This window comes from Podarcis gaigeae, assembly GCF_964106915.1.
Source record: "Podarcis gaigeae genome assembly, chromosome: 8".
Classification (NCBI taxonomy): domain Eukaryota; kingdom Metazoa; phylum Chordata; class Lepidosauria; order Squamata; family Lacertidae; genus Podarcis; species Podarcis gaigeae.
In genome coordinates, this window is record NC_139684.1 from 41966710 (window position 1) to 41980479 (window position 13770).

The following is a 13770-nucleotide window of genomic DNA, read 5'->3' on the forward strand; positions in this document are numbered from 1 at the left end:
GTCAGAGGCAAGATTGTCCATGCAGCGTGCAAAAGTTTCCTTGGTTCAGCATCTCCAGGCTAAGGATCTTGCTTGAAACACTGGAGTGCCATCTCCTCCTCATCCCAATTTTTCAGTATAAAATGTGAAAAAATACAATAAAAATAAAATCTTTGATTTGTCAATAAAGAGTAGAGACAAGAGTGAAAGTAAAGATGATGCTGAGCTGCAGGGTCCAAGGGTCTGAACTTTTGTGTAAGGCCGCTCCCTATGTTCCTATTTAAATCAGCCCTCCGGAACCATGAGGACTGGAATCTTGCATTTATTTTTACGGGGAGCAGCAGCCAGTGGAGGCAATGCTGAACTTGATGGGCCAAGGGCATGATGGCATAAGGCAGCCTCTCACGTGCCACGTGGAGAGGCAAACCCAGCAGCGTTCCTGTGTAATCTGAAAGGGCTCCAGACTCTGGAGGCTGCTTCAAAACCATGTTGATTGAAAGAAGGAAAAAGATTGTGCCCGAGACTTCTTTTTCATCATGTGAAACCGGCATGGGAAGGAGCGTTTTCTTCCTAGGGTGGGTGGGGCCTCTCCCTGAATCTAAAGAAAAAATTGTGTGTGAGTTTGCTGAGCTGGTAGAATTTGTAGCACGGGTTGTGAGGAAAACGTGTCCTTTCCCATTAGAGTGTGAAGATTTCACTTCGGTGTCACTGTGCCCTTTCTCAAGATTGCAGTGTGTTCCTGGCCAAATACTGGGCATTCCGGTTTTAAACAAGTGGGGAGAAGTGGGTGCGAGAACAGACGACTCCTCAAACACTGAAGGCTTTCATAATAACAAGAGAAGTGAGCCAGAGCGAACCATTTGTTCTTTTGCAGGTCAGTGCCACTTAGTTTTTCCTCTGTAATGGTCTCCTTTAATTGCAATTACAAACAGACCTTGACAGCCCCAGCTACTTTCTGTTTGTTTAAGCCAGAATAGTAGTTCTCTCATCAAACCATGAATTATTTTTTTGTTGGCGAGTGGCCAGGCAGTTTCAGGTGAACATGGTTTCTGACACATTTCAAAACTGAAATTAATTCTGCCTTGTGCTTACTTGGCAATTTGCAAAATCCTGGATTTGCTCCTTAATCACTGTTCTGAGACTCCACCTGCCAGTGACAAATCGGGTTCTTGTTCAGATCAGCACACCTTTCTGGCTCCTCGCTGCAAAAGTGAGCAAGCGACTGATTGCATAAGGAAGAAGCAGCAGAGATGCACACCACCTCTTTGAGTGATTTGGCTCTCAGGCCTACACGTGGCAGGAACTGGGCCATGCTTAAAGCTTCTCAAAAGGATTCTGTGCTTGTATCAGAACAGAAAGGCTATGCCCTTCTTTTGCACCACTGCCTTGTAGGATAGACAGGCTGTGTCTTAACTATCCAGTAATTACTGTCGCCAACAGCCCTCTTGACAAACCATCCAGACGGGAGGGAATTCGGGGGCACTGAAAAAAAAACGACATCAAGAACTTGAGACAGCAAATCCTGAGCTTCTCAGCCAGATCCTTCTCAGTTTAGTCAGAAATGAGTGCCATTTTCTTAAGGGCTCTTTCACACTTTTGTGTGTATGTGTGTAAATCCTAAAATGATGCTTTGGCTCTAAAATAATTTGTTTTAGTGAGGGAAATGCTTTCAGGCAAAATATTTTTGAATGGAAGCAGCTATTATTACTCATAATAGGGTATATTTGGCCGAACCTTTCTGACATGTCTTAGCAAAGCTGTTAAGAGAGTTGTGCCTGTACACTTCCAAATAGCTTAATTATATGTTAAATCTAATAGCACCTTGCCCACAGTCTTCTTTTACAAGAAACAGGTCCATGGGCATCAGACACGTGGCACGTGCTGCCAAGGGAAGATGCAGAAGGCTTTCAGTGGGGTGGAGGCCTCGCTGTTTGGGGATGTGAGGAGTGATGAAGAGGAACACAGATTGGCCTGTAGCGTTGCTGGCTTGAAACTGCTGACTGCCAGTATAAAAGATGCCAGCTGACCGATGGCCCTGCAGCTCCTGCAGTACAGGCCCAGTCCTACCATTAGGCAGAATGGAGCAGCCAGCACTGGCAGTTGATTTTGCATGGTTTACTGTTGTTATTTCTGTTAGGATTACTTGTAGCTGGTAGTCATGTCAGCTCTGCTTTCCTAGACAGATAGATCTGCAAAGGCTCAGATAATGCCAGGCAACACCTCTCCTAAGAACATAATGACAGCCTGCTGGATCGGACCAAAGAGGACCCATCGGGTCCAGCACTCTGTTCTCACAGTGGCCAAGATGCTTATGAGAAGTCCTTAAGCAGCATCCAAGCACTAATTTTTTTCCATGCCATGCATATGTTGCAAACTTTGATCCTGTCGCCTCTGACTCCCTTTTTTCTAAGCAAAAATGTCCCAAACATTGCAACCTTTCTTCATAGGCGACTCACCATCTCCAGTTCTACAATATCCTTTTTGAGTTGAGGCGACCAGAACCGTATGCAGCGTTCCAAATGTGGTTGCACCATAGATTTGCATGATGGCATTCTATGATATTGGAAGTCATGTTTTCAGTTCCTTTCCTATCAGTCCCTAGTATGGCTTTTTCACAGCTGCCACACACACTGGGCCAATGGCTTTCTTCAGCTATCAACTAGGACCCCAAGGTCTCGTTCCATCAGTTCAAACCCCAGGAGCATATATGTGAAATCATGAGGCGGGGGTTGCCCCAACATGCATCACTTTGCACTTGCAGCAGAGGAATGGGAAAGTGGCTGTGTGGAGATGGAAGGAGAAAGGAGGGGAAGGGGGCTAATGCAATCACGCTGCCAGGAGAGAAGGAAGCATGAATGGACACAGGTTTGAACAGGTGCTCTTTGTTTCTCTGCCATCCCAGCCCACGCTTTGCTTACCAAAACAATCAACTCTGCCCTTTGTTTCAAGCCCCAGGTGCTGGCAAATGGATGAGACGGAGCGATGTTTGGGTGGCTGGCTGTGGGAAGGGAGTGGTGCCCACTTAGCGGCTGCATACGTGACCCAGTTTGCCTATTACTGAAATGCCTGCAGGGAGGGGAGGACAAGGCGAGGTAGCGTGGAAAGCGGAAGTAAAGTATTTCCAAAGAAACTGCCAAAAAAGGAGATGTGCTGTGCTTGGAATGCCTGGACCTGCCGCACACTTTAAAAGAGGCTGAATGCCAATTTCCCCTCCCAGCTGGGTGAAGCTGAGGGTCTGCCTTGTCTTCAGTCACCTTTCTCGTAACAACTCCTGTGGGGTCAGCGCAGCTACTTTTAAAAAATGTTTCTCTTAGTGGTTTCTCCCAAGTGGTCATTGCACCTGCATATATCGTGATCTGAGGAGCAACTTGAAGGAGTGATTTCACAAGTTACAGATAGGTAGCCGTGTTGGTCTGCCATAGTCAAAACAAAAAAAATTCCTTCCAGTAGCACCTTAAAGACCAACTAAGTTAGTTCTTGGTATGAGCTTTCGTGTGCATGCACACTTCTTCAGATACACTTCAGATACACAAAAGCAGTGTATCTGAAGAAGTGTGCACGCACATGAAAGCTCATACCAAGAACTAACTTAGTTGGTCTTTAAGGTGCTACTGGAAGGAATTTTTTTTGTTTTGATTTCACAAGGTGCAGCTTGGGGGCAGTGGGGCTCTGGCCTATGGTGTCCCTTGGCATTCAGTCTTCTCCCCCATGCTATTTAATGCAAAACCACTGGGGAGGTCATTCTGCATTTTGGGATTCAAACTCACCAATGCCCTGATGACACCACTTTCAAAGTTAGATAGGATTTCTTGTTTATGGCCTATAGAGTACCTGGGTTATAAGATGTTATAAAATGTAGGCGCACAGGAACCATGCATAAAAACTATTCAGTGATGTGTTCTGTCTTTCTGAAGGTTAAATGCCATTAAGGTATGAGACATAATTAAATCAAAATATACATGCTGGGTCTCTGATTCTTCTATTACCTCTGAACATGAGTGCTCCTGCTCCTGTTTTAATTTTGAATTTTCAATTGTCATAACCTGCCCTAGGACCTGATGGTAAGGTAATAAATTTTATTATAATAGTCCAGACAGCCACGACCCCTTCCAGGAAGCTATGAGCTGAGAGTTGCTTGAACAGGCAAGTTCCCACTCCTTGTCCTTTTTTTCTTTTCATTGGAGGCTGTGTGCATGTTCCTGTTCACTCTGTGTCCAATGTGCTCCAAATGCTGTTTGCGAAGCAGTGCGTACACTACATTGACCACCATCCATGGACTTGGCCACACTTGTTTGTCCTGTGCCTGGAAAGCATGACTCCGAGAGGTTTTCCCCTTGCCCCACTTTATTCCAAGGGAAAACCTGCTCTTTAGTGATACATTTGGAAATTAGGTGAAACCAGAATTGCCTTTTACTCCGATTGAGTGCTAAAGAGCGGTTTTCCCTGGTGGAAAGCAGCGAGATAAGAGGAAGTGTGGACAAGCTATCCTGTTGTTTCTTCTGAATTACTGCACTCTGATGTGTTCCCCCCTAAACCAGTTTCAATCTGAACTGAGCTGTGTTTTAAGCTAGCAACATCTGCACAGCCAGATGCTTGTCATTCTATGGCTCCTGGTGGCAACCGAGCACACTTGCGCTTTTCTGGAGGTCCCATGATGGCGACACGGCAGGACTCGGCTCAGAAGTCTCAGTAGAATGAGCAGGGTTTGCTGATCATGTTTTCAGGTAACACACAGAACCATCTAAAAAAGCAAGCACACACCCACCCATTTAAGTACAGAGCTTAAAACTACTAAGTGCAGCCAAGGGTAAGAGTCGACTCCTTTGGGTTTTTTTCATTTAAATGTTTTGTGCTTTTGCATACCTCAGAGTTCACCTGAGCACATTGGTAACTCTCAGTTGTTTCACATCAGTTTCATTTGGGCTCCAGTCTTCTTGTCCCGCAACCATCTGACTTTGGTATTAGCGGGAATAATGTGGGTGATGGCTGTTAGGCAGGTAGCCTTGGGGCCCACCTTAGAAAGCCTTTCAGACCCCAAATGACTCTTTGATTCTGTGTCCCTTTGCATGCCCAGTTCAAACTCTGTTTACTCACCTGGATCTCCCCACGTAAAGATGATTGTCTGAGTTTAGAGATAAGATTACATTTTATTTTTCAAAACCCAGCAACCTGTTGTTGGACAAGGGCTCAGGCAAGCTTTGAGGTTACCACTGTTTGTCGCCCAGGTCCTGGGAGCGTGTTTCGCTTGGCCTGCTTGCATATTGTGCTCCCTGCAGATCAGTTAATTGCATCCGCTGTCATCACAAACGGCCCCTTTCTCTGGGAGCCAAGGAAAACACAAATGTTGGAGATAAAAGGGACTGTGTGCATGTTATCAAAACCCCATCCATCAAAAAAGTGCATCTAGATAACAAGGCAAAGCAGAACTAGGATCTTGGGGCATTTCCTCCTCCTCCTCAATTAGCCTTGGTTGTTTATCCTGCATTTCCTACCCCCTGCAGCTGTTATATTGAACAGGCATCACAAATATTTAGGGAGTCTTTATTTTCCTGAGTCTTGTGACTCCAGATGTTTCTGTAACCCCCCTGGAGATGCCGTCCTGTCTGCTTCCTCCTGCTTCCCAAAGCCACGTCTCCCTTCTGCATGCACAGTATTCTTGTTCCCAGGAAAATGCCCTTTTAGCTGCCTAGGCTGGGGCGAGGGTGCATTCAGTCCATCCTCTTTGCAGCTCTATGTTTTAAAAAATAATTTATTATTTAAGTGAATTAGGGGGGGTCAGTCTGGATGACACCCTGGGTCCCTTCAGATTTTTATGATCCTGATTCTGTGGGGCTAGAATGCATCAGAGAGAGCCTGGTCAGACCAGTCCTTTTGTCAAGGCAGTGGCTTCAGCTGCACAGTTAAGTGCTCATCAGCGTCTCAAAGGATGAGCTAAGCCAGAGGTTTTCAACCTTTTTTGAGTCCACAGTTCCCTTAACCAACTGCATTCTTTCTGTGGCACCCCTGTGGGGCTCAGGAGCCCGTTTTAGCACCCCTTGCCTGCAGAGCTGGCAGTCCCTCACCCTTTTTTGAACACCCTCCCTTGTGGAGTGTTCCCTCAGCCTCCTCCCCTCTCCCCTCTCATTGGGAGTCCTCTGGGCAGCTACAGCTGCCACCCCTGGTCTCTGAACTGCCCCCCCAGAGAGGTGTCTCCCAGAGACAGCATTTACCTGTGGAATTTATCGCCAGGGCTCCTGCTATAGACAGCTGTGCAAGCCTTTGGGAGGCAGAGATGCGAGAGGGCACCAGAGGAGGGAGGGAGGGAAAGAGGGACAGAGGCCAGTGCTGTCCCTGACCATCATTCAAGGCATCCCACTGTGCTACAGCACAATAGTTGAAAACCACTGAGCTAAGCAATGGTGCTCTCCAGGAAGAGGGGTAGACATTTTCCCCACTCCCCTCGCCTGACTGGAGGCTGCATGATCCCATGTGGAAGAATAATAGCCATAGTTGTGGTGTGTGCGGACACAGAGACATATACCTTGCTCTGTGCTGATCTTTGGGGCTCCTCTGCAAACCTAAAGGGGAAACCAGATCTATGGGGGTGCTAGTGCTATGAACCCCATCCATACTGTGCTCAGGTTGTATATATATTTGTAAGTAAAACAATATAGCCTAAGGACACCACAGTCTCCGCTGACCTTCATTCCAAGGAAACCAAATCCTGGTACACAGGGGGACCCCTACAGTATTTCACAGCTTGGAGATTGGGATGCATGCCACTGCTAACAGCAGCTTCAAGAAGGCAGGCTGCGGGATGCAAGTGTGTGTCTCTGACATCGCATGGACTTTGGCCTTTTGACTGTGATCTTACAGGCATGGACCTAGCATACTATACTGTATTATATTAGGTACTTTTTATATAAAAACGTAAGTATAGAAGAAGAGCCTGGGCTGTTGGATCAAGCCATGACACACCTGGACCAGTGTATTGTTCTCACAGCAGCCAGCCAAAAGCCTTTAGGAAGAGATGGCGATGGTTTGCTCTAGCTTACAGGTAGTCTTGCAGGTTATGGGTTGTATAGGATGCCTTTTCCCCTTTGAGTTTTTCTAAATGAATACCCCCAGTCTCCCCAAGCCAGAAGGAAATTCATCCCCAGCTAGCATACCCAGAACTCCACACCTTCTGCAATTCCCACAGCAGATGCAGAGAATTGTAGGGTATGAACACGAGGAATCCCCTCTCCCCATTTATCTCCCCATTTATTCCCCCTCTCCTTTAGTGAGATGTGCCTCAGTTTTATGACACCACCCGTGCCATAGATATTCATGTTTGAGTGAGGGGTGGGGGAGAGGGAAGTGGGGGGCTGGCAGATTTTTTAGTGGCTGGAGGGAAATTCATCACACAGGTTCAAAAAATTCTTTGCTTTCCAGAATAAGGAACTTGGTGCTAGTCTTACAACTTCAGCTGAATCGCAAAAGATGCATTTGAGCCAGTGTGTGATAACTAAAGCACAGCCAGGAATTTCAGCAAGCTAACTCCTACTTGCAGAGAATGGATGGTGTTTATTATTTGTTATGTACTGAATTGAATAGGATCCAAACTGCAGCAGTCTGATTGGTCTTAGAACAATGCAGCAGTATGATTGGTTGGCAGGAACCACCCAATCATGCTCCAGATAGAAGTGAATCCACAACCTGATTGGCTTACAGTAGAATTCCAGAATTAGCCAATCATGTGCAGCCCATTGTGTAAATAATGTATATAAAGCAGATACTTTGAGGGGACTCTCATTCATTCCTCCTCACCACTATGAGCTGAATAAAGAGCATGAAATCACTTTGCGACTCTGAGTATATTTCACTGGCGACGAGGATGGGATCCCGCTGAGCTGACTACCACACACAGCACCGCAGCACCGCCACCTGCTGCACCGCTGCTTCGCACCGTGTATCCAGGCTTCAGCTCCGGGACACAAGGAACTCAGAATGGCAACCGACAGCAGGTTCTCCCCGTTCAACCCAGCATCTGGAGACTGGGAAGCGTACGCCTCCCGTTTCACCTTCCTCCTAGAAGCCAAAGGGATCACCGATGAAGAAGACGCCAAGAAGAGGGCAATATTCTTCAGCGTCTGCGGAGAGGAGATGTTTGAAATCGCCCGGGCTCTCCTTGCACCTGAAGACGTCGCTACTGTTCCATACAAAACAATAATAATGGAACAGCTGAAGGGGCACTTTTTGCCACAGCCCTCAGTGGTGGCTCGTCGAAATGCCTTCTACGCAAAGCGGCAAGCCCCTGGAGAAACCATAACTGGGTTTGTGACCTCTCTCCGCCAAGCTGCCCGGTTCTGCAACTTCTCAGAGCTGGAGAACATGCTTCGTGACCGCCTCGTCGGTGGCCTGAAGGATGAGAAGCTGCAACGACGCCTCTACACTAAGAAGAACCTAACGTTCCAGGTCGCTCTGGAGGAGGCGCTGGCAAGGGAAGCTGCTGAGAGGTCGACGCAAGAGGCACGGCCGAGCCAGCTGTCCCAACCGAGGGTCCACCACGAAGACCTCACCGACGACTCAGTGTGATGGCCTGGGATTCCGATTCAGAGGACGAACCAGAGGAATCCCAGCCTGCACAGGAGTCCCCGCCTCCAGGGCCGGCTGAACTGGGGCAAGGCCTAGATGCTGAAGAGCCTGCACCTGTGGCAGAGCACCAGGAGCTGGCCCCAGGTGAAACCCTTCTGGCCCCAGAGGGGCTTGAGGACTCAGTGGCTACAGGTGAGCCTCCTCCAGGGCCCAGTAACCCTTCGGCCTCTCCTGATCTGCAGAGGCTTAGGGCAGAGAGGCGAAGGGAACTGGTTGCTCCTAGGAGGAGTGCTCACCTTAAGGTCAGAGGAGGCGGGGCTCCTGGGGGCCGGGACCGCCCCTGGCCTTAGAAGAGGATAAAAGCCCAGTCAGCCCAGTCCCAGGTTGCGGGAGCAACGTCGTTGTTGGCTTCGGACCTTCCTGTGTTCCTGATCCCTGCTCGGCCTCCTGTTCCTGACCATCCGGTGCTCCTGTTCCCTGCTCGGCCTCCTGTTCCTGACCATCCGGTGCTCCTGTTCCCTGCTCGGCCTCCTGTTCCAGCGTTCCTGTTCCCCGCCCGGCTCTCCGCCTCGGACCTCGCCCCTCTTCGTGTGGACTCTGCTTACGCCCACGGTACTTTACCCCCGGGTCCAGCACAGTTTGCTCCCGCCACAACCGCACTCCCCCTTCGTTGGGGTGCGTTCGGGAAGAGCCAGAGGCCATGGCTGACCAGGCGGCTGCGCTGGTGGCTTTGGCCCAGGAGAACCAGGCCTTGACTCACACCGTGCAGCAGCTCAGCGACGCGGTTATGGCGCTTCAGCAGCGCTTGGAAGCCCTACCGGCTCCTGGGGCCGACGCCCCGGCTCCTGGCAAGTACCCAGTGGCTTTGCCTGAGAAATTTGATGGGGCCCCGGCCAGCTTTCCCATGTTCCTTGCCCAGGCCAAGCTGTATATTCAGGGGCGAGCCCGGAACTTCCCTGACGACCGCACCAAGGTGCACTTTTTGATTAGTTTGTTAAAGGACCAGGCGGCCAAGTGGGCGTTGCCGCTACTCAGGCAAGACTCCCCCTTGCTGGCAGACTATACGGGGTTTTGCAATCTTTTGGAGGCCGCGTTCGGCAACCCCCAGAAAGGGAGTCAAGCCAACCGGGCGATTCGGCGGTTGAAACAGGGCAAGTCCACGGTGGCCGCATATACCACGGAGTTTCGGCTGTTGGCACAGGACTTGACCTGGAATGACCCGGCTACTGCGCCCAAAGACGCCGTTTTCCTGGGACAAGGAGGCAGAGGAGGCGTTTCAGGGGTTGAAGGCCTGCTTCCAGAGGGCGCCAATCTTACAACATCCTGACCCCTCTCGACCCTTTGTGGTGGAGACCGACGCCTCCAGTACGGCTCTCGGTGCCGTCTTGTCTCAACAGAGTGGACCTGAAGCGCCCCTCTTACCCTGTGCCTTCTATTCTCGCCAGCTCCTACCAGCGGAGCGTAACTATACTGTGTGGGAGCGGGAACTACTGGCCATCAAGGTGGCCTTTGAGGTCTGGCGCCACCATCTTGAGGGGGCACGACATCCGGTGGAGGTGAGAACCGACCACCGGAACCTGGAGTACCTCCAGACCACCCGCAAGCTGAACCAAAGACAGATCCGGTGGGCGTTGTTCTTTTCCCGGTTCCAGTTCCGGATCCGCTACATCCCTAGCTCTCAGAACCAGAAGGCGGATGCCCTGTCCCGGAAACCTGAAGACAACACAGACACGGTACAGCAAGCAGAACCCACCACGATCCTACCTCCAGCTGCATTCCTGGCCACCCAGGAGGCGGAGCCACTGCAGGCTCGGGTGCGGGAACAGCAGCGGGTCGACGCTTGGGCCCAGGAACGACTCCGGGAGCTGGCTGAAGGGTCCAGCCCACAGTATCCGGGGCTGGTCCTGCATCAGGGCCTTCTGCTGCACCACGGTCGTCTGTACATCCCGCCAGGGCCACTGCGGCTGGAGGTTCTCCGGATGGCCCATGATGCCCCAGCAGCGGGGCACTTTGGACGGTATCGGACCACCCATCTGGTAAGTCGCGAGTTTTGGTGGCCCCGCCTGAAGGCTGACGTGGCCCGCTATGTTGCTGGTTGTGATGTCTGCCGGCGTGCCAAGGGCCCTACCGGGCGACCCCCCGGCCTACTTCAGCCATTGCCAGTTCCACCACGCCCTTGGCACACGGTTTCGTTGGACTTTGTAGTGGACTTACCCCCGTCTCGTGGCTGCACCTGCCTTCTAGTTTTCTCCGACCATTTCACCAAGATGGTGTACTGCGCCCCCTGCCCATCTGTACCCACAGCCAAGGAAACCGCTCAGCTGTACCTTCAGCATGTTTTCCACCTGCATGGCCTACCTGAGCGCGTGGTGTCCGACCGGGGCGTTCAGTTCACATCCCGGTTCTGGCGAGCATTACACCAGACCCTCGGGACAGAGGTCTGCCTCTCGTCAGCCTACCACCCACAGACCGATGGCCAGACGGAACGGGCGAACGCGGTGCTGGAGCAGTACCTCCGGTGTTACTGCAGCTACCAGCAGGATGACTGGGTCGACCACCTGGCATTGGCGGAGTTCGCCTACAACAACGCGGTGAATGCGTCCACCCAGCAGACCCCGTTCCAGGCCAGTTACGGTTATCATCCACGGCTGTTTCCAGAGGTGCTGCCGGCATCCACGGTCCCGGCGGCGACGGAGTGGCTTCAAGAGCTCCAGTCCCATCAACAGCTTTTGGTGGAGCAACTGCACCAGGCCAAGGAAGCATACAAAGCCCAGGCCGACCGCCACCGCCAGGTGGGGCCGGAACTTCGCGTCGGTGACCTGGTTTGGCTCTCCACTCGCCACCTCCACCCCTCTCGACCTCCGCGGAAGTTGGACGCCCGCTTCACCGGCCCGTTTCCTATCGTGGACCAAGTCTCTCCTGTGGCGTTCCGTCTCCGGTTGCCCGCAACCCTGAAGGTTCACCCGGTCTTCCACAGGTCCCTTCTGAGTCCGGTGGCCCCACCCAACGAGTTCCACCCGAACCGTCCCCGACCGCAGCCAGTGTTGGTTCAGGGAGAGCCTGAGTACGAGGTGGAACGCATCCTGGACTCCCGTTACCGCAGGGGAAAGCTGCAGTATCTCATTGACTGGAAGGGGTACGGACCGGAGGACCACTCCTGGGAACCAGCGGCCAACGTCCACGCACCTGCCTGCCTCCGAGAGTTCCATGCAACGTACCCCGGCAAGCCGGGTCCGGACCCTCGGTTGAGGGGGGGGCCTGGGAGGGGGATGGTGTGATGGCCTGGGATTCCGATTCAGAGGACGAACCAGAGGAATCCCAGCCTGCACAGGAGTCCCCGCCTCCAGGGCCGGCTGAACTGGGGCAAGGCCTAGATGCTGAAGAGCCTGCACCTGTGGCAGAGCACCAAGAGCTGGCCCCAGGTGAAACCCTTCTGGCCCCAGAGGGGCTTGAGGACTCAGTGGCTACAGGTGAGCCTCCTCCAGGGCCCAGTAACCCTTCGGCCTCTCCTGATCTGCAGAGGCTTAGGGCAGAGAGGCGAAGGGAACTGGTTGCTCCCAGGAGGAGTGCTCGCCTTAAGGTCAGAGGAGGCGGGGCTCCTGGGGGCCGGGACCGCCCCTGGCCTTAGAAGAGGATAAAAGCCCAGTCAGCCCGGTCCCAGGTTGCGGGAGCAACGTCGTTGTTGGCTTCGGACCTTCCTGTGTTCCTGATCCCTGCTCGGCCTCCTGTTCCTGACCATCCGGTGCTCCTGTTCCCTGCTCGGCCTCCTGTTCCAGCGTTCCTGTTCCCCGCCCGGCTCTCCGCCTCGGACCTCGCCCCTCTGCTTACGCCCACGGTACCTTACCCCCGGGTCCAGCACACTCAGGATCCGACAGGGAGGAGGTGCACCGAGTACAGCAGTGCACTCAAGCAGCCCACATACCACAGCTGCCTCGACGAGAAGGAGGGAACTGCGCAAGCTGTGGAGAAAGTCACGAGAGGAGGACCTGCCGTTTCCGCAACGCAGAGTGCAGGCAGTGCAGAAAATTGGGACACATCGCCCGGGTGTGTCGGGCTTGGCCCACCCGACGCCAGGCATCAGATGACCAATCCAAGAGCCCCAGGTCCCGGGGCCCAACGCACCAAGGCAACTCGACGGAGCTCACAGACTTCCAGGTATACCAGTTGCCCCACCCCAACATAGAGAAAATTTATGTAGAGGTACAGATAGAGGGGGCCCCATGCCGCATGGAGCTTGACACGGGTTCAACTCTATCCATAATCTCGGCAAGGACCTTAAGGAAACTGTGTCCTACTGGGGGTCCCAAACTCAGGCCAGCCCCATTCACCCTCCAGGACTTCCAGAAACGTAAGGTCCCCACAACGGGGGTGGGGACCTTCAGGGTGCAATACCGAGGGCGGACGCGGCAACTGGACTTGCTTGTGGTCAAGGGCCCCTACATTAGCTTACTGGGATTGGCATGGTTTGGACCACTGGGGCTAGCCATCACTGGGGTGAACCACATGAGCTTACAAGTAGACGTGGACGCCATATGCAAGGAATTTCCGGGGGTTTTCGATGGGAAATTGGGACAGTATATGGCCCCCCCCATTGCTCTACAGCTTGACCCCGCAGTACGACCGGTCAGGCTCAAGGCCCACCGGGTCCTGTTCGCCCTGAAACCCCGTATAGATGAGGAATTGGACTGACTCGTGGAGCAAGGAGTGCTGGAGCCGGTGCCTAATGCCCCCTGGGAAACCCCAATCGTCACACCCGTCAAGCCTAATGGTTCGGTCCGCATCTGCGCAGACTACAAATGTACCATAAACAAGGCCCTCACGGCCCATGCATACCCAGTGCCAGTGGTCAGCCAGGTCCTTGCCACCCTGGCTGGGTCGAAAATTTTTGGCAAGCTGGACTTGGCCCAAGCATATCAACAGCTGCCAGTAGATGAGGCTACAGCAGAGGCACAGACAATTGTGACGCACAGAGGAGCGCTCAGGGTAAAGCAGCTGCAATTCGGTGTCAGCGTGGCACCAGGCATATTCCAGAATCTAATGGACTCTCTCCTTAAAGGGATTCCTGGTGTCACCCCCTTCTTCGATTATGTGTTGATTGCCGGGCCCACACCAGAGGAGTTTGAGGACCGCCTCCGCACCGTTCTGCACCGTTTACAGACAGCGGGTCTCAAGGTGAAGCGGGAAAAATGTCTACTAGGAGTGCCTCAGGTGGACTTTCTGGGATTTATGGTGGAC